Raw genomic sequence first — 27,055 nt, forward strand, 5'->3', positions numbered from 1 at the left:
CTTTACACATAGGTAATGAGACCGTTCATAGGGAATCAGTTCACAAATGGGCGACAACTATTATACAACAGTTTGTCAAAGTTTGGAAAATCAGTAGAATTCTCACCTATAGTGTTATCAACAAAATCCACTACTGTACTACTGATGACAAACAGCTGCAGACAGAGTCTGCCATAAAATATCTAGGCTTAACTATCCAGAGCGACCATAAGTGGAATGGCCACACAAAAGAGGTAGTGGAAAAAGCAGATACCAAACTCAAATTTATCGGTAGACTATTAAGGAAATAAGAAGGCGCTTGTTCGCCAGATTATTGAGGTTAATCTATCTGTGGCCCCTATCAGATCGGACTGACAGAGGAGACAGAGGAGATCCAACGAAGAGCGGCGTGTTTCGTCACGGGATCGTATGGCTGGCGAGAGAGTGTTACAGAAATGCTAAACGAACTCCACTGGCAGACGTTACAATAGAGGCGTTGTGAACCATGCGGAGATATGCTATTGAAATTTCGGGACAGCACATTTCAAGAGGAGTCGAAAATCATTTCCCCCCCCCCCCCCCCCCCACATACATCTCGCATATTGATCACGAGGAGAAATTCGAGTAATTAGAGCCAATACATAGGTGGGTTTTATCGACAGTCATTTTTCCCACGCAGTATACGCGAGTGGAACAGGGTTGGAGGGATCAGATAGTGGTACCGAAAGTACCCTCCGCCAAACACAATTAGATTGCTTGTGGAGTATGATGTAGATACAGAATTGTAAATATCCCATTCTGGGACGGGTCCAGAAAGTTCACGTAATATTGTAGCTTTTAGCATGCTACAAGTCGTCATTCCGACTTTCAACGGGATATCCGCAAGACCTCAGTGCGCCAGTGCCATTGTAGAAAATAAACTAGCATTGAATCATAACAATAGTAGGCTATTTCACCGTATGTTAATGAATATCTTTGTACATACATATATAAAAGCTTTTCCATTTTACGTCGAGCTGTGTACTGCGTCCACTAAAAGCTCATAGTGTTATGAACGGCATATTATGTTTCCTATACTTCTAATTTCAACGACGATCTTAGACGACTTTCTGGGCACTTCAGCTGAGAATACCGATGAACGATACTCTCTATGACACTGGCTGACTTTATCATAGAAAGACCTGTTTCTCCATTCAGCAACGCCTCAAATTTGTATGTTCATTCCAGTTGTCGTTCCTACACGCATCAACGAAATGTTTTGCATCACCTCTGTTCCCAGAGTTCCGTAACCTGTACAGAAAATTGGAACAGAGATCAACATAAACATCATTTCCCCCCTTTTTTATTGCTCATGAAAACCACACATTCCTCGTTGGACCACCATACAGCGAGACCTTCAGAGGGGGTGGCCCAGATTTCTGTACACACCGGTAGATCTTGTACCCAGTAGCACTGATGCATGCCTGTATTAGTCGTGGCATACTATTCACATGTTCAGCAAGGCACTGTTGGTTCAGATTCTCCCACTCCTTAACGGCGATTCGGCGTAGATCCCTCGTAGTAGTTGATGGTCACGTCGATCATAAACAGTCCTTTTCAATCTAACCCAGGCATTTTCGATAGGGTTCATGTCAGTAGAACGTGCTGGCCACTCTAGTCGAGCGATGTCGTTATCCTGAAGGAAGACATTCACAAGAGGTGCACGATGGGATCGCGAAATGTCGTCTATGAAGACGAATGTGTCGCCAATATGCTGCCGACATGGTTGCACTATCGGTCAGAGGATGGCATTCACGTATCGCACAGCCGTTACTGCGCCTTCCAAGACTACCAGCGGCGTACGTCGGCCCCACATAATGCCACCCCAAAACAGCAGTGAACCTCCACCTTTCTGCACTCGCTGGACAGTGTGTCTAAGGCGTTCAGCTTGACCGGGTTGCCTCCAAACACGTCTCCGACTGGTTGAAGGCATATGCAACACTCATCGGTGAAGAGCGGTGTGAGCGGCCCATTCGGCATGTTGTTGGGACCACCTGTACCGAGCTGCATGATGTCGTGGTTGCAAAGATGGACGCCCCATGGACGTTGGAAGTGATTTTGCGCATCATGCAGGCTATTCTGCACAGTTTGAGTCGTAACACGACGTCCTGTAGCTGCACGAAAAACATTATTCAACATGGTGGCGTTGCTGTCAGGGTTCCTCCTAGCCATAATCCGTAGGTAGCGGTCATCCACCGCAGTAGTAGCCATTGGGCGGCCTGAGCGGGACGTGTCATAGACATTTCCTGCGTCTCTGTATCTTCTCCACGTCAACACCATCCCCTTGGTTCACTCCGTGACGACTGGAACAATTCCCTTGTTGAGAGCCCTTCCTGGCACAAACTAACAATGCGGACGCGATCGAACCGCGGTATTTACCGTTTAGGCATGGGTGAACTAGAGACAAAACGATCCGTGTACCTCCGTCTTGGTGGAATGACTGGAACTGATCGGCTGTCGGGCCCCCTCTGTCTAATAGGCGCTGCTCATGCACGGTTGCTTACATCAATGTGTTGATTTCGTGACATCTCTGAACAGTCAAAGGGCATGTGTCTGTGAGATGGCATCCACAGTCAACGTCTATCCTCAGGACTTCTGGAAACCGGAGTGATACAAAACTTTTTTTCGTGTATTACATTCTATTCATTATTGATAAAAGACTGTGACGCTACATTTTACTTGTTTATAAGAAAAGCAGCGTGTAACTTAGACGTCTCAGCCACGTCATTTCTCAGGGCCACTCGTGTCTTCAGACGGGCGCAATGGGGGCGTCGAAGAGATGTACTTCACTTGGCAGCTCACTGCTTCATTTGTAAACATAGGGGTGACTAGAAACAGCGTCGCGTCAGCGCCATGCCTCCGCCAGTCGTTCCGACCATGTACCTTCTTTGGCATTCTGCCTAAGGCACCCTCCTCCACACGAGAACATATACGACGCCGATAATACAGGCGCAACAAAATTCTGATGTATGCACCTCGGTGTTGGTATTTATCTGACGACCCAAACAGTCTTAATTGCTGAGGCAAGTGCATTTAAATTGCAGTGTGTGACTCTCGATTTAAGCAAAGATGTCTGATGGAGAAGTGTATTACATTAAAACCCGTAACATAAATACGGGCGAAAGAAAATAAGGGCGAAAGTAACATTTTTATGCTTTGACAGGATATTAACTATATACATCCTCCACTGTCGAGGAAGGATGGAGGACGCATCACTAATAGTTAATTCAAAATAGAATCTTATCAAGCATGTCCATTAATTCGTGCTTCTATAGGTAATTCGAAACTAATTTCTGTATAACACTTTGGACAGGTGGCTGTCTGCGTTTTGCGTTTTGGTACGTTCATCCATTAAAAGCTGAGGGTACACTACGCGATGGTGAGCAGCTTTGCTTTTCTCTCTCTCTCTCTCTCTCTCTCTCTCTCTCTCTCTCTCTCTCTCTCTCCCTCTCTTTAAGCTGGTGTATAAGAAAAAAAAATTTCTCTTACTTACTTGTCAACTAGAAAATTTCATTGACGTTCTCCCTAGTCCTTCATGAGCTACATATTTTCATGTCCCATGGGCCATTTTCAAGATAAATCTTAATGACAACTCATTGCATATTCACATCACAAATTAATCTGTAAATATGGATATATGTTGACCATTTAAGAGATTCTTTATACGTACAGAAGTGTCTTCGTCATTTTCACCTACCATCGTTCACACATACAATATCAGTAATTCTTTAATGGAATACGAGGAGTTGTCAAGGATAAAATTATTCAGTTTGTTTTCAAATTTTCTTTTGCTGTATCATAAGTAAGTCATTAGAAATCCTTATCCCCTTTTTGTATCAAAGGCAACCTTAATTTTCAGTAACGACTTTCAGTCGTATTGTGCACATCGTTTTCCTTTAGAACTGGAGAGAACTATTTACAATAAACTTCATATGGGAATAAATATACTGGGAAGTAGTGGTCAAATCGCTTACTTCCTTAGTCAGGCATCTACAAGATGATCAGTGGTCAGCACCTTATATTACTATCGAAGCACGTTTTTCAGCAGTGAAGACTCCTTTCTTAAAGTCGAGTTATCCCAGAGTACGATTTTATATGTCGCTTTTAAATGAAAATGTGCAAAACATGTCAACTTAATGATTTCTCTACCCCAATTTACTGTAAGATTCTCAGTGCAAATGTTGGTGAAGTAAATTGTTTCAGGTGTTTCCTAATGGGTTTTTTCCAGTTTAAATTGTCATAAATACAGATACCTAAAATTCTTGAAGTGTTCACAATAATTATTAGTTTCTCACCGTGTCTTAAAGTTACCATTGCCGTAGTATCTCTCGACGTGCAGAAATGCTTATGTTGTGTGGTCTCAAAAATGAGGTAATTCACGGAAAACCACTCAATATCACTTTTGAGAAAATTGTTAACATTCAAGTGTCAGCCAGAAAATGAACTAGTTGCGATTCGCAGAGCGATATGCCATAGATAGGTAGCAGAAAACAGCAACCGGTGCTATTTTCTTATTTAATTCTTATAAAATTTAGTGGCTGATCTTAAACTGGTATCCATATCAGGATTTACTGAGAATATTGTTGCTGCTCAGGTAGAATAGTGTTCGTGAATCTAGATAATCTCACTAGTGAAACAGGTCTGTAGTTATCGACATTACTCATATTAATTTTCTTACGGAGGGGTTACAGAATGATATACTACAGTCAGTCTGAAAATTGCCTTGAGTTAGTGGCGCATTACATATTTCGGATAAGACAGGCGCTATTACGCTGGAGCCAATATTTCGTGCTCTGTTAGAAACACCATCAAATCCAGATGAGTTTTTTGTTTTCAAAACAATATATAATTTTCTGAAGGAAAAGGTTGTCATACATTCGCATGATCGAATTTTATATAAATTGCTATTACAATATACTGCTCTGTGATTTCCCTCTTGCACTGTTTGTCTCTATATTTTCTAATCTATTTCAAGAATAATTATTAAACGTCATTGCCGCCTGTGACTCACAATTTGTTGCCTTTTCATTGCATTCTTTTTTGTCTTGTGACTGGTTCGATGCAGCCCGCCACGAATTCCTCTCCTGTGCCAACATCCTCATCTCAGAGTCGTACTTGCATCCTATGTCCTCAGTTACCTGCTGGACGCATTCCAATGTCTGTCTTGCCCTCTACAGCTCTTTCTAGTACCGTGGAGGTCCTAGATGTCTTAACAGATATTCTATCACCCTGCGCCTTCTCCTTGTCAGTATATATCTCATATTCGATTCCTCTACGATTCTGCGCAGAACTTCCTTATATCTTACATTATCGGTACCTAATTTTCTACATTAGTCTGTAGCACCACATCTCAAATGCTTCGATTCTCTTCTGTTCCGGTATTCCCACAGCTCATATTTCATAGCCATACAATGCTATACTCCAAACGTACATTCAGTTTACTCTCAATCCATATTATGTGCTCATTAGACCGTCCATTTTCTTCAGCTGATCATGTAATTCTTCTTCACTTTCACTCAGGTAGCAATGTTAACAGCGAATCCTATCATTGATATCTTTTCGCCTTGAATTTTAATTCCGCTTCGGAACCTTCCTTTCGTTTCCGTAATTGCTTCTTCCATGTGCAGATTGTCTTACAACCTTTGTAATCCGGGCATTTCGTTGTTGGTCGTCCACTCTTTCTATTCCCTATTGGCTCTTGTGCATATAGTATATTATTCTTCTCTACAGCTTACCCCTACTTTTCTCAGAATTTCGAACAACTTCACCATTTTACTGTGTCGAACGCTTTTTTCAGGTCGACAAATCCTATGAAAGTGTCTTGATTTATGATTAGTCTTGCTTTCATTGTCAACCGCAACGTCAGAATTGCCTCTCTGGTGCCTTTTCCTTTCCTAAATCCAAATTGATTCTTTTGTATATTATTCTTGTCAGCAGCTTGGATGCATGAACTGTTAAGCTGATTGTGCGCTAATTCTCGCACTTGTCGGCTCTTATAGTCTTCGAAATTCTGTGGATGATGTTTCTCCGAAAGTTAGATGGTACTCATACATTCTACACCCCAACTTGAATAGTACATTCGTTGGAACTTCCCCAAATATTTTCTGATGGAATTTTATCAGTCCCTTCTTCCTTATTTGATCTTAAGTCCTCCGAAGCTCTTTCAAATTCTGATTCTAATACTGCGTCTCTTATCTCTTCTAAATCGACTCCTGTTTATTCTTCTGTCACACCAGACACATCTTCAACCCTTATTGAGGCCTCTTTCCATCTATCCGCTCTCTTCTCTGCACTTAGCACTGGAATTCCTGTAACGTTCTTAGTGTTACCACGATTGCTTTTAATTTCACGGAAGGTTCTTTTGGTTTTCTTACATGTTTCTCGAATGCTTCACTATTTTCATGCAGCCTTAGGTTCCCTGCACTTCCTATTTAATTCATTCCTCAGCGACTTGTGATTCTGTATTCCTAAGTTTCCCGGAATATTTTTGTGCTTCCTCCATTCATGGATCAGCTGAAGTATTTCTTCCGTTACGCATGCTTTGTTTCTACTTACCTTCTTTGTACCTATAGTTTTGTTTGCAGCTTCTGTGACGGCCCTCTTTGGAACTGTCCATTCCACTTCAACTGTACTGTCTACTGAGCTACTACTTATTGCTCTACCTATAGCCTTAGAGAACTTCATGCGTATCTCGTCATTCCCTAGTACTTCCGTATCCTACTTCTTTGCGTATTGATTCTTCCTGACTAATGTCTTGAACTTCAGCCTACCCTTCATCACTACTACATTGTGATCAGAACATATCTCTGCTCCTGGGAACGCCTTACAATCCAACATCTGATTTAGGAATTTCTGTCTGACCATGAAGTAATCTAGAATCCTACAATATCTCCGGCCTGTTCCAAGAATACATCCTCTTCTTCTGATTCTTGAACAGAGCATTCGCTATTGCTATCTTAAATTTATTACAGAACACCATTAGTCTTTCTCCTCTCTCATTCTTTGTCCCAAGCTCATATTCTGCGGTAACTTTCTCTTGTACTCCTTCCCCTACAATTGCATTCCAGTTCCCAGTGACTATTAGAGTTTCATCTTTGTTTCCGTACTGTATTAAACTTTGAATACCCTCATATACTTTATCTCTCTCTGCATGTTCAGCTTGCGACGTCGGCATGTATAACTAAACTGTAGTTATCGGTGTTGGTTGCTGTCGATTCTGATAAGAACTATACTATCACTGAACTGTTCACAGTACCACACTCTTTCCCCTACCATCCTATTCATAACGAATCCCATTCCACTTATCGCATTTTCTGCTGCTGTTGATATTAACCTATACTCATCTAAGTAGAAATTCACTTCATGTTTCCATTTCACTTCTCTGAGTCCTACTATACGTAGATTGAGCCTATGCGTTTCTCTTTTCAGATTTACTAGCTTCCCTACCCCGTTGAAGCTTCTGACATTTCACGCCGCGATTCGTAGAACATTATCCTTTCGTTCGTTACTCAGCCTTTTTCTCATGGTCACCTTCTCCTTGGCAGAGATCTGAAAGGGGGTGGCGGATTTCGAACCCGGGACCTGTGATGTTTTATATACTAATCACAGATGCTGCCCCTTGACCACGGGCTTGTAGCTTGCTTCTAGATGTTCCTATTAACTCTCATGTATCTTTAAGCTTCTGTTTGTCGAAATAGTTCTAGTTCAAAGTAGACCAGATCTACGACAGTTGTTATTAGAATACTATTACCTGATTTCGATTTTCTTGGATCACGGATCTTCTGACTGGTTTGATACAGCCCACTAGTACTGTGTCAGTCTCATCTCCTAGTAGCACTTTAAGTCAACGTTATCAGTTATTCGTAGGATATAATCTTCCTATTCTTGCTTTTATACTCTACAGCTCCATACAGTACCTTCGCGGTTATTCCCTGATACCTTCATACATGCCCTATCATCTTCCCCCTCTCCTTGTTGGCGGTTGCCACATTTTTCATTCTTCGGCGATGCTGAGGAGAACTTCTTCATCTGTTACCTCATCAGTCATCTACTTTTCATTATAATTTTATAACAAGCTATTTAAAATAAGTGGATTGTAATTTTTTCCCGTTTTTTCTCAGCCCATGATACACTTCCAGACTCTCCTTCTCAGCTTTTTTGACCAGGATTACGCTCTATGTCTATGGTAATCTGCTCGTCATACCCTCTTCGATCCTCCCATAACGTGTCTTTCTGCGTCCAAGGTAACAGAATTTATTAATTTCACATATTTCTTGGTAACTAATTTTTATATTAAGTTTAATGTTAATTTCATTTCTGCTGCTCTTCATTATTTTCGTGTCTTACGGTTTACCTACATTCTGTACTCACTAAACTGTTCATTTCATTCAATAGGTAATTCTTTCTCTCTTTCACTGGAATAGTAATGCCATCAATGAATCTCTTCATTGATATCCTTTCATCACGCACCTGGAAATTTCTTCTGTTTCAGTGATAGCTACGTTTATGTGTCGATTGAAAAGTAGTGTCCGAAGACAAGCTGTGTTAATGCTGTTTTTTTATCCGAGTACTTCGTCCTTGGTTTTGTGTTCTTACTGTTCTCTCTTGGTTTTTGTATATACATTGTACTACCCGACAATCCTTATAGCTTACACCTATTTTCCTGAGTATTTAGTACAACTCGCAACAATTTGCTTTCGCAAACACTTCATTTTCATGACTGGCTTTTTCTGTCAAGCGCAATTTCACAACTTCCTCTCCGCTACATTTACCTCTCCTAAAGTCAAACTGATCTTCATTTAACACATCCTCAATTCTCTGTACAATTCCTCTGTGTATTAGTTTCCTCAGAAACCAGGAACTGTGAGCTGTTAAATTGAATTTTCTCATTTTGAGAAGAAGGAAGGAGCAACCTCTTTTAATTGCAAAAAATGTTTTAAAACAAAGATAGCATTAATATTTCTTTATTTAAAACTACTTGTTTCGACAGACTTTGTTGTCAGATTCAGGTCTTAGAAAACTTATTTTTTATATGATACGTTTTCATTTTAAGTTTTGTCACACACCAAATTGTGAAGTATATAAAAAAGGAGCACGTTATGACAAACATTTAATAATAAGCAGCTTTTTATCCACAAGGTAATGTGGCGATATGAACAATTTATAATGAACAAGTTTAAGAACAAAAAGATTTTTTAAGACATGAAAATAATGGCAAAGTCTGCCAAAAGTGGTTGTTATGAATAAAAAATATTTATACGATCTTGGCTTAAAATATTTTTAGCTTACCGTGCGATAGTTGTCACACAACACAGGTGCAATCACAAACGTGTCCGAGCACGTCGTTCATTTTACATTATTGAACATGGAGCTCCACAGCAGACCACCTTTACGTGTTCACTCGTTGACCTAACGACATCGCCAATTACGACTGCAGTGGGTACGGGACTATCGGAATTCGACTGTTGTTTAATGTAAATGCGTCAGATCTTTTGGTGAATCACATTTTTGCTGCAGTAGGTCGATATTCGTCTTCAGAAACGCCTTCAACGAGGTAAACTCTGGTCCGAAACGTACAGCGCGACTCATAGACAGGGTTGTGGGAGCAATATTATGCTATGGGAGACATTCCACTGCGCTTGCATGGGGCCTATGGTAGTTACCGAAGACACTCTTACTGCTGCGAACCACCTGCACCTCTTCACGCTTGATGTTTTCCCCGACGGCGATGTCACCGTTAAGTGGTAAAATTGTCCGTGTCTCGGTGCCAGAACCGCGATACCGAGGTTTGAGAAGCATTACAGTGCGCTCTAGTTGATGTCTCAGCAGCCAGATTAGCATAATGTAAATCCTATTTAACCCTTCTGAGTTGCTACTGGGCGCCGTCACCGCTTACGAAAGACAGCGGCCCGTTGTTTAAGAGAATTTCGTGACCTGCCGAAAAACGGTGGGTTCCCTGATATGCAGAATCATTGACGTATTTTGTTCCAAAGACCTATAAACAAGTTATTTAGCAGGTGGTCATAATGTTTTGGCTCATCGATATAGATTCTCTAATTTGAGTTCAATAGTCGATCGTATGAAACGTCTGCAGGTACCAATGATTTGCGAAATTCCGAATAAATATTCTCTGTGCCTTCGGACTTCGTTGAACTCAAATCTTCAAAGCCCTGTTAAACTATTTTAATACTGGATAACATCTAGCTTTGACATCGACACCCATTTCTTCTTCTATCACGCACTTTGACTGTTCGTCCTTCTCCTACAAGCCCTAAATGGTTTCCACTAGTATGACATTTCTCCACTGAAGAGGGGAATTCTACTTGGTGGTAAGCTCCTCTGGGACCAAACTGTAGAGGTCATCCGTCCCTAGGCTTATACCCTACTTAATCTAACTAACTTACGGTAGGGACAATACACACACCCATGCCCGAAGGAGGACTCGAATGTCGGAGGAAGGGAGCCGCGCGAACCGTGGCAAGCCGCCTGAGACTGCGCGGCTACTCCGTGCGGTCAGTTGTACTTGCGGTCTTAATTTTGTCACCTTTGGCTTTAATTTTACGAATGTAGTTTCGACTTTTCCGCATGTTGAATCAATCCTTCCGACGACAATTCCTTTTTTGAATTTCTTCATATGTTTCCTGCAGCCGTTTCACACTGACTTCCTTGCACTTTCTATGACCTTTACTTCCAAGAGACTTACTGTTTTATTGCCTTTCGCTGAACATTTTTCTTTTTCGTCGATCAACTAGAGCATTCCTTCTGTTGCTGAAAGTTTCACCGCAGTTACCCTCTTTAACCCCGTCACTTGTATGACTGGCCGTCATTGAGATGTCATTTCCTCTTGAACTGAAGCTGCGTCTATGGTTTTCATTATCTCAATACCTACAGCCAGAGCGAACTTTAAACGTACTATATCATCCCTCAGTACTGCAAAATTTCACTTGTTTCCATGCTGGATACTTCGAATTCTTCTCTCAAACTTCGGTTTACTCATTAACTCTACTGGGTAGATCTTGCAGTCAACTATGTGACACCGGATCTTATGTCTCACCATAATTTAATGCAGCTGCAACCTTCGCCTGCAGCCAGGCCATTTTCAAACGACCTCTTCCTCACGTGAAACATGAGAACTGGATTCATTATCACTAGGTGAAATTTTATTACAAAACTAAGTTAGTCTTTATCCTCTCTTACTCCTACTACTAAGACCTCGTTCTCCCATACCGCTTTCTTCATTTGCCTATCCTACTACAATAATGCAGTTCCCATAATTATTAGATTTTCACCTCGCTTTACATACTGTACTATCCACTCCGTTTCATCATTTACACTGACGGAAAAATATCGCAACACCAAAAATAATGTATGTACAGTAAAAAATGGTTCAAATTGCTCTGAGCACTATGGGACTCAACTGCTGTGGTCATAAGTCCCCTAGAACTTAGAACTACTTAAACCTAACTAACCTAAGGACAGCACACAACACCCAGTCATCACGAGGCAGAGAAAATCCCTGACCCCGCCGGGAATCGAACCCGGGAACCCGGGCGTGGGAAGCGAGAACGCTACCGCACGACCACGAGATGCGGGCTGTATGTACAGTAATAAAATTTCGGGACTGCCAGTGATTCATGTTGTAAGAACACAGGGTAATGTAAGCGCGAGACAAGCAATTTCTAATATAAAGTGCTGGGACGTTAACAACCAGCGTAATCGGCAGAATGATGAAGGTATGCAGGCAAATGTGCATGCATTGTGTAGTACAGGCGCCAGATGTCAGTGAATTCAGTGTTCGGTCAATACAGGGACGCATAATGCAGGATGTGGATGACAAGGAGCTGTCGTCAAATGATGTCCCATATGTGCTCTTGTGTAAGCAAGTTCGGGTATGGATCAGGCCAAGGAAACATGTCGATAATATGTAGAGCGTCTAGGGCTACAGTAGCGGTATGTGGGCAAGCGTTATTCGGCTTATAAAAAGCCCTAGAATACTGTTCGTGAATGGCAGCACAGCAGGTCGAATCACCAGATTGACGTACAAATGTGCAGTCAGGGTGAGTGGGATAATCGAATCACGGACCAAAATTCGAAGACATGTAGGTGTAGTGCTTCAAGCATGGTGACTGGTTGCAGTTCCTTATCTGGCTTCCTTATGAGCAATTCACATCCAACACTGGCACCGAATCAGAAGCAACTTTCATGAGAAAACTCTACAGACCTCCACCCTGCCCTCCAGTGAGCTCTCGCTTGACATCACTAAAGTCCCAAATAGCGGTGGTTTGGTGTCATTACAATGCGCGCCGCAGATTTGTCATTGAAGTAAACGATTTGTAACGGTTCGTGGAATCTGTAGCCCAAATTACAGCTGCAGATGCAGTGCGACGCGCTAGAGGCACATTCTGAACACGATGGTCTTACTCTCCGTAATGCCATGTGGTCGTCGAGAGCCTGGTGTTCTTACGACCGTAGAATCGTGTGACCGTTGCTGCCACTAATCTTGTGCAGTGGGTGCATTCCTGCCAAGTCTTCATGCAGTATCATAGGAGGAACATCCAGCTTCTTGAAGCCCTATTAAACGGCCCCGTTCGAACTCGGTGACGTGTTGATATGGGCGTATTTGTTGTCTTAAAGGCATTCTTAATATCAGTTCACCATGTTGAATCAGAAAGGTAACTAATGCTCACTAGCGTTAAAGCGTATATTTGAAACAAATCTGATTTGCCACTAGCGCGACTTTTATGTTTCTAGCGTTATTTTAAATAGACATCATCTTTCAGATTTAGAAACATGACTACCTGTTGTCTTTTATGTCGCACAGCAATCTCTTAGTGCTGCGAATTTCTTCCCGTCAGTGTAATTTCTCTATCCTTCGAGATCAGCAGGTATTGTTACTGGGTTGGTTTGCTGTCGATTCTGACGAGAACATTCTTATCATTGAACTGCTCACACTAATTTATTCTCTATCTTCATAACCATGACGTATCTTACTCCAGTTACATCACTTTATGCTACTCTTGATATGGTTCTATGCTCATACGATAATAAAAATTTATCATCTCTCCTTTTCCATTCAATAACCTCCTCTATATTTCGACTGAAATCTTGCATTTCCAATATCAGATTCTCTACCTTCTCTAACGTATGCAGACCTCTTACACTCCACGCTCTGTCTTTCGAAATATCACTCTCTCGTTTGTTATTCAATTCTTTTTTACAGTCGCCTCGCCCTACACAGTCTCCTACCAGATATCCAAAACCGGAAACTTTTGCTGATAGAGAAATCATTGACACTTGAGTTATCGCATATATATTATCTGACTTACATCTGCATCCTCCTGCAGTTGATCATTGTTGAGTCTTCCACAATCTAGGGTCAGTTTCCCACGGAAATAGGATGTTCCGAACTTCTGTCTGCTCCTTTGTTCGACGAGGCTGAAAAAGAGTGGCCTTACACAGATTCTATTCGGCAGCCACTTCTGGTGATTTTTTTATTCTCATTTTAAACAGAATCTGTTGTCGATATCGGCATCTACAACATACTGATTTTTAGCCAAAGACCATAACACCTGACCATTTTCCTTTATCTTACATCACACTATCAAAAAACTACGTAACCTAAAACAATTCTGAGATTGGCTCTCATTCTGGTTTTAGTTATTCCCTTAATAATCTCTAGCGTGGTGTAGATTCTGTTTCATTTTCAGTAGCAAGTATTATGTTCTTGATGTCCTACGAATATGAAACAGACAATCCATTTTGCAGATCAACAGACCTCATCTTATACAACAGTAGAACGACATAAAAAAATGCTTAGCTATTGAATATCTAAAGATTGATAATCATATTGTACCATCACTGGCTGCTACACGAAGTCTATTCATGCCACTCTTGATGTCATCAGAAACGTAACGTGAACAAATATTCAAATTGCTCTGAACACTATGGTACTAACGTCATCAGTCCCCTAGTACTTAAACCTAACTAACCTAAGGACATCACACACATCCATACCCGAGGCAGGATTCGAACCTGCAACCGTAGCGGTCGCGCGGTTCCAGTCTGAAGCGCCTAGAACCACTCTGCCACAACGGCAGGCGTTGCGTGAACATCGCAACTCAGTGCACAATGTTTAAATATTGCTCAGAAGATCCAATATGTCAGTTACACAATAGCGTAACACATACAACCACCGCGTAGTTGCGAATTATACGCAAAACATCGCTATTATATGTCTGAACTGCGACTGATGGCAATTTTATCAAGCCGTTAGCAGGTGTTCAGAAATTGGGTGCTTCGCACTGTTTCGTTAGTAACACTCTGGATTTTCTCAAAAAATATGTTTGAGCTGAATTCCGTTTTTCAGAATGCGTTTTTTATTGTACGTAGCCGGGGACTGAACATCATGTTGTATCCACACACACATAGAAACATATATTGTGTCTGATGTCGATTAGTGACAATGTAAACTAGTAGCAATAATAACTGTTCTCCTAGCAGGTGATGCCAGTGCAGTACCGTTTTCGACATGTATCTTCAAGCTGGGGTGCAACGTCTGCTGAAAAAGTTTCTAAAAGTACACCTTCGTGAAAGAATCAACGGAGAAATAACAGTCAACCGGTTGCAAATAATTGTTTAGTATGTTCTCCTTCGTTTCGACACCTCTAAGCATGTCTTCATCCGAATAAAATGCTAAACGTCCTGAAGCAGCAATGTGAGAAGACATTAATCAAAGTTCATAACAGACATGTTCAAGTCAAAAATTAAAAACTTTCCAAAATTCGGTACATATACATTGCAGGGGACAACATGAGCACTCGCTCATGTCTGATGTTGTTTCTTGCAGGGTGTACATACCGAAGGCTGGAACGTTTTGATTTTTTATTTCTGACTTGAGCATGCCTGCTATAAACTTTGACTGTTGCTTTCTCGCATTGTAACTTCACGACTTTTAGAATTTCAATCTGATGAAGACATCCTTACAGGTGTCGAAACGTAGGTCATTGTACTAAACAATTAGTTGCAACCGATTGGTTGCGTTATTTCTCCATTGAGACTTACGCACGGTTGCTGAGAGACAACCATTTAAAAAAATCATTAATTAATATTTAACAGAGCACCACACAGAGATGAAGAAGCTCGCACGGGATAGAGCTGCATCAGACCGGTCCCTGGACTGAAGACCACCACCACCACAACAACAACAACAGAGCACCACACTCTTAGTCGGAAGTGAGGAATAGGTCAGCAGAGAATAAGATGAGGTATTAGCAGAAAAAGGACTGTAAGGTCGGGAAATGTGTTATCCTTCAAGAGCTCCAGCAATACAGCACTTGGCCGCGAAGCAATCCACGCTAGAGACCTGGTTGTGCTCTGCCAGTACGTTTCACGTATGTACAAGTTGCTGGAAAGTTGCACACTACAGCTTATGTACACATAGTGATATAACTGGTACATTGACATATCATTTGAAATTTGGATTGTTTCCCAAAAAAATTTCTTAGATTTTCATCAATATTTCTTCAGTAGTGGGATATTACGTGGAAGATGAGACAAAATATTACATAGGATAATGACTCTCACACAAACGATTTAACTTCTGAAATTATGCAACTGTTACTGGAAGACGTCTGGTTTATATTACATATTGCAGAGGTAAAGTATCCACGTATACATGTTACATCACAAAATTTCGAGGCGAGCACATAGAACTGTTAGTGTAAAATAAATATCGTGTCAGGTAGCGAGCGGTTTTCACTTTTCTTTTCCATTGTTCAGAATGCCGCAGGAGCCGCCGGCCGTTTCCTTTCGTGCAATGACGAATAATTATTACCTTCAAGCACTCATGAATTTTATGCCTGCTATTGGCCGTTACTGAAATGTAAGACTGATGGAAACATATTGTAAACAATGGCAATTCGTGGTTGCGGAAACATGTTGAGAGGGAAAAAATTCTTTGTCGTGTGCTCTCTGTCTCCTGTACTTAATAACTTTACGGAAGGGAGAATATGCATATTTCATCTCGTACTCGCTCTTCTCGAACGAAAATTTTCGTATTTTCTTTGTTGGAAATTTCCAGAGGAAGGAGTAAACGGCACGTCGATGTTTCACTCTTATATATTTTACGTGACAAACAATATTTACATTCGCCGCAGCAAGTATCGGAAATGTCGCGATGTGTTTTGTGGCGCATGACCGATAAATATTGAACATTTATGCTCAACATGGAATTCATAAAATAAAATATATTTTCATCTTTATTTAACACCACAGTAGTCGATGCTTAGGCCTCATTTTGTGCTTTCTATATCTATTTTCAACAGTAAAAATGATCCTACACGTGAAGTGCGCTAACGTCTTTCTTAGTTACCCTGTTGTAATCGAATGACTGGAAGTTAGAAACGTTTAGCTTAAATTTCACCTACAAACGTCTTTGCAAAGGATATTTCTTTTGTAGTGGCTTGTGTTCTAATAACGTGGGTTTGTGTTGATAGAGGAATGTTGTATTGAGCTCTGTTGGGATACGGCGTGGCCCAGGACGAAGAAGAATCTTTCAGGACACGACAGGAAGAACAATTCCAAACAAGATGGTCTACTAAACATGGCCGTAAAGCATGTACATTAATAGTTATGGGCACTTACTCATTTAAGCTACTGAAAACACTTTTATTCTCTTGAATTTGTTAAGGTATGCGTTTTACAGCCCATTTTGAGTAGACTTTTTACTTCAAATGGTCGATCCTGTCGTATCCCTGAATACTGACCTTTCCACCTTAGACACACTGTATGAACACAAGATGAACCAAAATCTGTACAGTAGGACGCCACTGCGCATTCTCAGCAACAGTGTGTCTTATCAAAATTTCGTCCTGCAGTTATTTCCAGTAGAAAATACACGACAAATAAAGCCAGTTTATCAACACTGTCTTCATATCTACGACCAGAGGTCATTCAGCACTGTGTAGCTGAGCAGCCCACTGCAGTGGGAGGAGCTTTGCGTCCGAGTACCCGAGCAATGATAATTCGATTCTCCGTCTAGGTACGATTTCTCCTTTCTTTCATTTTAGAACTGTGAGGTAAGGTATCTGGTTTCTTAATCATTCTGCAGTAACTACAGCAAGTCTTACACAAAATAGGTGCAGTTCTTTAATACGGTACAGGAATGATAGCACAGTGGTTTTTGTTATTCCGCTGTTAAAGATGTAGTCTACCCTCAAACATATATTCTCTTCTCTTCCACGCACAATGCCCCTACAAGATTTGCAGTCCGTTGTCAGCATTCCTTCCATTCTTTTCATCTATACACTAGGGAAATCACATAGATATATAGTTTAAGTGCATTCTACTACTAAGGCAGTTAGCTCATTTTTAGGTGATCATTTATTTATTTATTTATAATTTATTTTTTTACTGCTCTCGAATATTTCTGACAAGTTTGGCTAATAACTGCTGCCCTCAACATTAAGGTAAACTGTAATTGCAATAGTTGTGTCTCAAGGGGGCAAGCATGAAACTCTCATTTTATCAAACAATGTATCTTAAATATTCAAGATGAACAAGTAAAATTGTATGTCGAGGTTAGTCTGGAATGCATCTTTAAATTCAGATTTCAAAATAATATACGAACATGTACATTATTATAAAATTATCACTCATAATACATACTAATTATTAATATTCCTTTCCCTAATCTCTATATATAAAAGGCAATATCCCGACTGACTAACACATACACACTCATCATCGCCCAGCCCAAACCACTAAGGACACAATCTAGAAACTTGTAAACGGTGTTGGTCTTATGACGCAGGTTTCGTTTAAGAAGGAATTTTGAGACTTTCGATCTCTAAGGGAGTGAAACTGGGAACGAATGGTTCTTTGAAAATAAGTCGCTGTTTTAAAGCTAGACGTACGAAAACGGCATGAGAATACAGAAGGCAATGGAAACCACAGCAGCATAGAAACAGAATGTTTATCCACAGGATACGTGGCCTGTAATTGCGAAAGTATCATGATCTGTCCATTGGTAAAACATTACGGAATAGGCCCCATTCGGATCTCCTGGAGTGAACTGCCCAGCGGAAGGTGACCATGAGGAAAAGATCGAATAACCAAAGAAATCATAACGTTCAGTGAGGCGGGGTGTGGAATGTCAGAAGCTTGTACATACATTGGAAGCTAGGCAGTCTGGAAAAGTAAATGCAAATGCTCACCCTAGATATAGTGGAGGCCAGTGAAGTGAAATCTAAGGAAGACAAGGACTTCTGGTCAAATGAGTATAGTGTAATATCAACAGCAGCAGAAAATTCTGTTACGGGACTAGGATTCTCATAAAGAGGAAGATAGGGTAGATAGTGTGGTATTAGGAACAGTTAAGTAATAGGGTTGTTTTCATCAGAATCGACGACATACCAACGCCGAAAACGGTAGCTGAGGTATACATGCATATGTCGCAAGCTGAAAATGAAGTGATACAGAAAGTAAATGAGGATATTGAACAGGTAATCAGTAAGTTAAGGAAAATCGAAATCTGTCATGGAAGACTGGGATGCAATTGGAGTGGAAGGATTAGAAGAACGGTTGCGGGAAAATATGGGCTTGGTACTAGGAATGAGAGAGGAGAAAGACTCACTCAGTTTTATAATGAATTTCAATTAGTAATAGCAGATTCTCTGTTCAGGAATTACTGTAGGAGGAGGTATACATTGAAAAGGCCGAGAGAAAGGGCAAGATTTCGAATGGATTACACCATGGTCTGACAGAGATTCTGAAATCAGATACTGGATTGTTAGGTGTACCCAGCAGCAGTGTAGTAGTCATTAAGTGTACGCTGAAGTTGAAGAGAATAGTCAGGAAGAATCATTACTCAAAGAAGTCCGATACCGAAAAACAAAAGATTGAAGACAGACGCTTGAAGTTCTCTAGTTGAAGAATGTACAGTCGTGGACAAAACGAGCGAGACCCCTCGCCTTTTCGTTATGCTGATCCGCACGGCTTTAAAGTCTGCTACACAACATAACAGGCAAGGCGACGAAGTGCTACCAACATACTATGCGCAGGCGTGAAATTGACAAACTATCTGAACTTTTTTAGACTGTATTCCATAATTTGTAAGACTATATTAATGCTGATCAGTGTGTTAAATACAACACGTAAATATAAGACAGAACTGAAAGAACAAACGCTAATTGGTATGAACTGGACAAATAAAAATGAATTTCAACTTATCGAGATGACTTAACTGTTTCAGTAAGACAAAGAACCCCAGATCGTTACGAAGTAGCAAAATATTATCCGCATTCGGCCGCGAAACGGTCTGTGTCAACGTTCAGACCAGTCATACTGGATTACCGTTGCTGACCTACCATGAAAGTGTGCAAATTTAGCAATGCGTGAAGATTCATAACGAAATTCAGTTAAAAATCATTCAGTGCCACGCTTAAGTCAATTCCATTGTTGACAGAAGCGGAAAAAGTAGGCAGTAACATGTATGAAATTCTACAAGAGTGTCATATTGACATGCACAGGGCGCCAGTACAGAATAAAGGTAGCGATAAAACGTATTGGGTGCGCGAGAATTTCTTAAAATTGCTTTACTGATATTCTACCTGCCTCCATAGAGATTAGAACCGAAAACAAACCAGACCTTCCTTTCACTATGCTAGCAGACAACCTAGGCAAACAGCCCTCTATTATTACCCCAGACATGAACAAGCAGGCAATTTCGAAATGAAAATCTGCAGTTTCTGTTGCATAGAGCTTTCTGGACTCAAAAACATGAATTTTCTTCCTTTATGTCACCGCTTATGTGACAATCATTCGGGATGTTTATCGAAATAACAAATTACTGTTATTAGAGAGTAAATTTTGTAGGATAATTCTGCACCACCCCAGGAAATAAACGGCTACATAGCTGCCAAACGTATTCTGCATTGTTTCGAATTCTCCACTAGACTCGCCACAGCCAGAAAACGTTCATTAGCAGAAGTGTTTCTTAAGCTAGCTAGCAATGAGAATGTTCGTACTTCTAAAACGCGGTGGCATTAATACTGGGATGTGAATTACCACGTGTATAGGCAAATACATTCTATTTGCATTCCTGTAAACGTGATTTGGATCGAAAACGTAGCTACGACTAATATGCTTATGTATCGACAGCAACTAGAACATTTCGAATAAAGAGTAGCGGGTGTTATTTATGCGGCCCTCATCTTCAGTGTTTTCGTTGTTAGGATTTCGTCACCTAAACCGGTAAAAACGGAACCCTACTAGTCTCACTTTCTTGACCGTCTATCGGTCTACCCAACCCTTAAAACCCGTTTACCTCCAGAACGGGTGGACATAATAAGCGGAAATGTATCGCACTTCTTGCTGTAACCGGTCCCATGCTGGTGTAAAAAAGTGAGCTTCTATGTCAACGCAATCAAAAGATACGACGGTTTATGTAAAGAAAATTTACGCGAAAGGTCAAAAAATGGCTTCAAGAACTATGCGACCTAACTGCTTAGGTCATCAACCCCTAGACCTAGAACTACTTAAACCTAGCTAGCCTAAGGGCATCACAGACATCTATGCCCGAGGTAGAATTCCAACCTGCGACTGAAGCAGCCGTGCGGTTCGTCACTGAAGCGCCTGGAACCGCTCGGCCACCGCAACGCGGCGAAACCCTACTCACCTCATGTATAATGATAATATATACTGTCTAGTGAGGATAAACTGTATTCGCCAGCAACTCAGATCGTTTGCTCACGGAACTTTTACGAAGCTACATTCAAACTTTGTCGAAGTCGTCTGCAATATCCATTACAAACACCCTAGGAACTTCGTATGCGATATCCACTTCTGAAGACGCTGGCAGATACTGCAGTACTATAACAAGTAGGTGGGAATTTATTGTTATTGGTCCACGCATGACACTTTATTTAAATATCAATTTAACGCGCCTAGGTGTTTGTATATGCCTGAAACTATTGAACAAAAAGTAAATAAACAACAAACGAGCCAGCCGCGGTGGTCTCGCGGTTCTAGGCGCGCAGTCCGGAACCGTGCGACTGCTACGGTCGCTGGTTCGAATCCTGCCTGGGGCATGGATGTGTGTGATGTCCTTAGGTTAGTTAGGTTTAAGTAGTTCTAAGTTCTAGGGGACTTATGACCACAGCAGTTGAGTCCCATAGTGCTCAGAGGCATTTGAACCATTTTGAAACAGCAAACAACTTCGATGTTTAAATCAAATGAAAGTCACATGTCGTAATTAAAACATAATTTCGTCGTTACATCTACATGACTACATCAACAGGATTTCTTGGCAATCCGGACTTACGTGCCTGGCAGAAGGTTAGGGTTATTTCTCTACCGTCCCACTCATTAACAGTGTGCGGGAAAAAGGACCACTTAAATCTTTTCTTGCGAGCCTTGAATTACATTATTACTATGGTTTCTTCCTGTGTTCCCGAGGAAATACCCCGATCTTGCTGAAACTTCGCTCAGTGAAAGCGGGGACAAAATAAGCGAACACGTGTCTCGGCTTATCTGCTTACACTCTACCGCTTCTGAGAAAACGACGGTCAAAGTTTTCAATGCGCTGTTACTATAGTGTAGACACCTCTTAGCGGGTAAGCATTCAACTGGAGCGGTGGCTCTGCGGCTACCATAGCGATTTCTGAACTTTGCGCTGCGAGTTCGAAACCCGGTTTTTCCTTTTTTTTCCCCTCACTCTCTGAATTATCTACGAATGTTTATTCCAATTTATGTTGAAACACTGTTGTCGTTATTCGTCAGTTAATTTACTGTGTAAAGAAATAAGTTAAAAAGGGAACACACAGTGCGTAGTGGGGCGATCACTCTGTTGTAGAAATAATTCAGAAGCCAAGATCGCTTAAATATTGTTTACTGGATAACCGGTTTCAACACACTAAAGGTGCCATCATCGGATCTGAATGTAGATTAACATTTATAAAATATTTGGTTATAACGATACATGAGGCAGCCCAGATGATGTTAGATCAGCTTGTCTCATTCGTTTATTACTTTTTAATTCATTAATTACACATAAAGTTAATTGGCGAATAATGACAACATTATTTCAACATAACTTAGAAAAAAACATTCGTAGATAATTCTGATAGAGAGGCAGGAAAATAAAATAATTAAAAAACCCAATATGGTATCGAACACGGGAATCAGTGTTAAGAAGGAACGACGGTAGCCACCGCTTCAATTGCGTTCTCGGCTGCAGAAGGTATCTACACTAGAGCAACAGCGCGTTGATAACTTTGACCGTCGTTTTCTCGTAAACGGTCGAGTGTCTGCAGATAAGCCGAAACACATGTTCGCTTATTTTGTCCTCTCCTTCACTGAGCAAAGTTTCGGGACAATCAGCCTATGACATTTGGCGAGTTCCCCTCGCTCGTCGAGTCGCTTCTTACGCCCGGCGAGAATTATGTATGCCTCCGAGTAAACTGCGCCACCTGGAAACACGGCGAGCGGGGATAAACACGTTTTCCTTCTTATAAGGCAACCTTCTACAGATAATATTCACGAAGTGTTCTTCAGGTTGCCTCAGATATTTCAGAAATGTTTCTTGCCTCAGGCCTGCCGCATATGCAAAACGTAAACATTTCATTTCATGTAATATTTATCAGGATAAGACATGACAAGAGTGGACCAGTCACTTCTGAGAAAAATTAGAGATTCTAAGTTGCTCCACTATGTAATGACACGGGCACGGGCTTGCGATCTGTCTTTTATGCCATCGATTTCCGTGTTACACATACTTGGCCACTGCGTTGCGGCTGCCATCTTGGAGGAGGCAGTCTGTTTCCTGCCAGCGCTGTTTCCGCAGCCAATATTAACCGCGACGAATCATTCAGTCAACGCTAAATGGCCCATCTGGCTGAGGCAGACAAGGGCGCTATAATACTCCATGCAGAGGGATCTTCAAATGCCGACATAGCGAGAACTATGGGTCTTCACAAGTCGACGGTAGCCAGGTGGATCAGACGAAAGGAAGAGAGTGGTAACTTGAATGGGAGGCCTCATGGCCGTCGCCGCAAAACAACGCAAGCTCAGGATCAGCAGATACGCCGTTTCAGTGAGAACCACCCATTTGTCAACGCACGACAAATCAGCAAATTCATGAAGCTTGGAATGAGTTACTTGAATCTCCTAGTTCTGTGGCTCGAGTTGTGGGCTCAATGCCCAACAGACTTCCAGCTGTTGTGGAAGCCAAAGGAGGCTATACGCGATTTTTTTTTACAGACTTCTGTTTTATGTAATTTCAAGGAAACGCAATAAGTGGAATGGGGACAAACAAATTAATTCACAGCAAGATATGTAATATTTAATTTGATAAGAGAAGAAATACTCACCTTATATATTCATTCAGTCTCTATAAAATACGTGACACACGTGTGTATGCAAGAAGGGTACAAAACAGTTCAGCACAAAATAAAAATGTTGAGGAGAAGCTCCCCGATGAAGACGTAATTGCAGAACAAAGGTTGGGCTAGAAGGAGAGGTAAGGAGGCCCGAAAAAGCAGAACAAAATCAAATACCCAATAGACTTTGAGTAGTTGTCGCAGCAAAGGGCGGTTGGTATATGCGATTCGGAGCAACTGTACAAGAATAGTTTTATTTACTGATTTTTGAGGCTTTATTTTGTGACGGCTAAACAGTGCTGCATCATGAGACCCGCTATTTTTCCACATGTGGCTAAACATCAGAGCTGAAAAAATTTTGAGAGGTACCGAAGTTCTCTGGAAGAGTAAAGTGTTTTAGACAAGAAGATGATTTTTAGTTCATTTCATTTTAACCATTCACACTATGCTTCGACATTCTAATCTTTGATTTCATTTTATTATTACGTATCTTTCCTTCAGTGAAAGTCAACGGTAGTAAGTTTCAAGATATGAAGAATAACTGAATGTTTTTAATTTGTGGAATAGCGTATTTAACAGTTCATATTTTCAACAAATCTGTAGTTATAGGACATATTAAGAAGCAAGTAAAAATGGCACTGTGGAAAGATCAGGTTGGCCTCTAAAGGGTAACGACGGTAAAATAGCAAATACTAAACAATGGGTAACAACTATTGTTGATGGTGAGTAGCCGTAATCGATATGTCACTTTTCCGTAATTGTATTTCTGAAGTTTATCGTCAATCCTAGGACTGACATCGATACTCTGTTTTACGTAAAGAATACAACCTTCAAAATTTATTTAGCAGCGCAGAATATTAAATCACAGTTTATAGATCAGGAACCTAATCCAACTGCCTTTAATTTTATTCTCACGGATGACTTTGGGACAGTAAATAACAAGAGAAATAACAAAACTCTCAGAATCAATATATAGAATTCAAGTGTCCAGTGGATTCAAAAGTTTGCTATAATAGCGATTAATTGCTTTTACAGACTCCTTCATGCCTACATTTTCTATCAGACAATGTTTGAAACTAGGACTAAGAAGGTAAACAATTTTTCCACAAATTGTCAAATTGGAAGTCGGAGAGACAGTTACACAAATTACGATGACAACAAACGTTTTTCAAGTAAACTGATCACAGGAGGAATCCAACGCATTTATTGTGAGTTACATGCACAGTATGTAAACTGGCAACGCCACCAACACACAATACCACTAACAAGGGAACATCCCCATCGCACCGCCCTCAGATTTAGTTATAAGTTGATGCAGGGGATAGGCCTTGAAAAACTGAACACAGATCAATCGAGAAAACAGGAAGAAGTTGTGTGGAAGTACGAAAAAAATAAGCAAAATATACAAACTGAGTAGTCCATGCGCAAGATAGGCAACATCAAGGATAGGGTGAGCTCAGGAGCGCCGTGATCCCGTGGTTAGCGCACGCAGCTGCGGAACGAGAGGTCCTTCCGTCAAATTTTCCCAGGAGTGAAAAGTTTAATTTTTATTTTCAGACAATTATTATCTGTCCGTCCGTCCGTCCGATGCGAGGTAACCGCGCCGTAGTATGATGACGCTACACCTAAAAAACATCGAAAGACATGACGTCAGTCGACTATAGCGCACGGAAGAGAGAGTATTCCTGCTAATGAGGCTCCCTGGCTGGCAGTTAACTGTTCGCTACTTTGGACGAGAGTGCATTAAATACGTGCGATGCATTGCGTGGGCAATATGAATCCAGCAAATATAGCTCGTGACTCCAATAACAATGTCAATGAATATTTTCCGAACTGTAAGGCATCGGAAAGTTCCTTAAGGGATCGAACGATTGTCGAACATTTGTATGATTATTTCCTACATTTGTTGAATAACAGTACGTGTGGTGATGATTGTCTGAAAATAAAAAAAATCAAACAACTAACCCGAGGGAAGACTTAAACCAACGACCTCTCGTTCTGCAGCTCCTCACGCTAACCACGCGACCACTGCGCTCCCGTGCTCAAGCTATCCTTGATGTTGCTTATCATGCACACGGACTACTCAGTTTGTTTGGTTTGAATATTTTTTTCATAGGTCCACACAACTTCTTCCTGTTTTTCGAATGATCTGTGTTCAGTTTTCAAGGCCTATCCACTGTGTCAACTTATAACTAAATCTGAGGAGAGTGCGATGGGAAGGTTCCCTTGTTAGCTATGAAACAACTGTAGCAAAACGGAGCATCCTCGTTATCCATGTGATGGATAAGACGACTAATTCGCAACATAAATGTCAATGTAAGCATCAGTTTCTGTTGGAACGTGCTTCCCGGACCAAATAACATACATTTCCTACGTCTTCAATGCGAATCATGTAGCAAATGTAATTTAAAGGACATAAAAATATCGAGTGAATTTACTAAAATAATTATGAACCACTTGAATTTGCATTCAACAGGCAATGTTCAGAAGTCTGGTGTAGCAGTACTGCATGCTCTAATTCGAAACAACAAAAATCAACAGAGTAACTATTATTGAACGTCATCAGGTCACTCATCGAGCATTCCTATGCAGTACTGTTACTGGTGACGTGTTATGATGCCTTTATCGTTAACTTCCTAAGAAGAAATGAAAGGCTGAGCCCCACCAAAAGACGTAAACTCGAGGAGAGAGTTGCGTGAACATATTATTTTACATCTGATAAATCCAAAAGTGTGTTTTGGGCTACGAATTCTGCCCCCAGGGTGTGTGCAACACAGCTGGAATTTGTTGCCAACAACTGAGTCACCTTTCGGTCACAGTGTAAGAAAATCGAGCAACAAAACTACATCACCTGTGCTACTGCATGATAACGCACTATGTTGATTTGAGAAACAAAACTATCCAGGAGATTGATAGGAAAGTCGTCTCTCAGGCACATTTGTATTGATAGGGAAGTCCTCTCTCAAGCACTTGTCCCTCTCGTCATATATTTGTAAAATTTTACCTTTCCCACTCTAGATCGATCAACCGTCAAGGCAATTCATTTCTAGACGAAAATACTTTTAAAACTACTCTGGTTTATTGACATCGTTAGAACAAGTAGGTTTCTACAGGCGTAGAATTTGTAAACAACTTTAGCATTGTCATATCGTTTTAGATATCGTGAAAGAAAATTCTGCTGCTAATTAATTTCTCTTTGATAATTACTGTTGCGTTTAGTAAACTAATGGAAAATGCAATTAAAATATTCACTGTACTAATACAAACTAAAGTCAGCTTAATACAGAAACATCACGACGGCAGTCTATCTTAATAAAGCATTAAGTTTCTGTGAGACAATTGGGCTTATTTTAACACGAATTAGTAGGATATTACAGACTTTACACTTAGAAAAGATCTGTATTTATTTCATTTCCTGTACCATTCGTAAGTGTTATGAAAATGGGGCTTTTCATAGATAAAATTATGTATTCACAACAACAAAAAAATGTCGGCAGAAAACAAAAGTGGCATTATGAATCTGGCAGTACCGTAAGGTTTTCACTCTGACACTAAGAGTTACTGAAAGTAGCAAGAAGAATTTTGCTCGAGCGTTGTCTTACGATTCCCTTAATAAGTTTTTATCTGCCTGCTTGTAGCTGTGCTACAAAAGAATTAAAAAT

The sequence above is a fragment of the Schistocerca nitens genome, chromosome 4, assembly GCF_023898315.1.
Source record: "Schistocerca nitens isolate TAMUIC-IGC-003100 chromosome 4, iqSchNite1.1, whole genome shotgun sequence".
Classification (NCBI taxonomy): Eukaryota; Metazoa; Arthropoda; class Insecta; order Orthoptera; family Acrididae; genus Schistocerca; species Schistocerca nitens.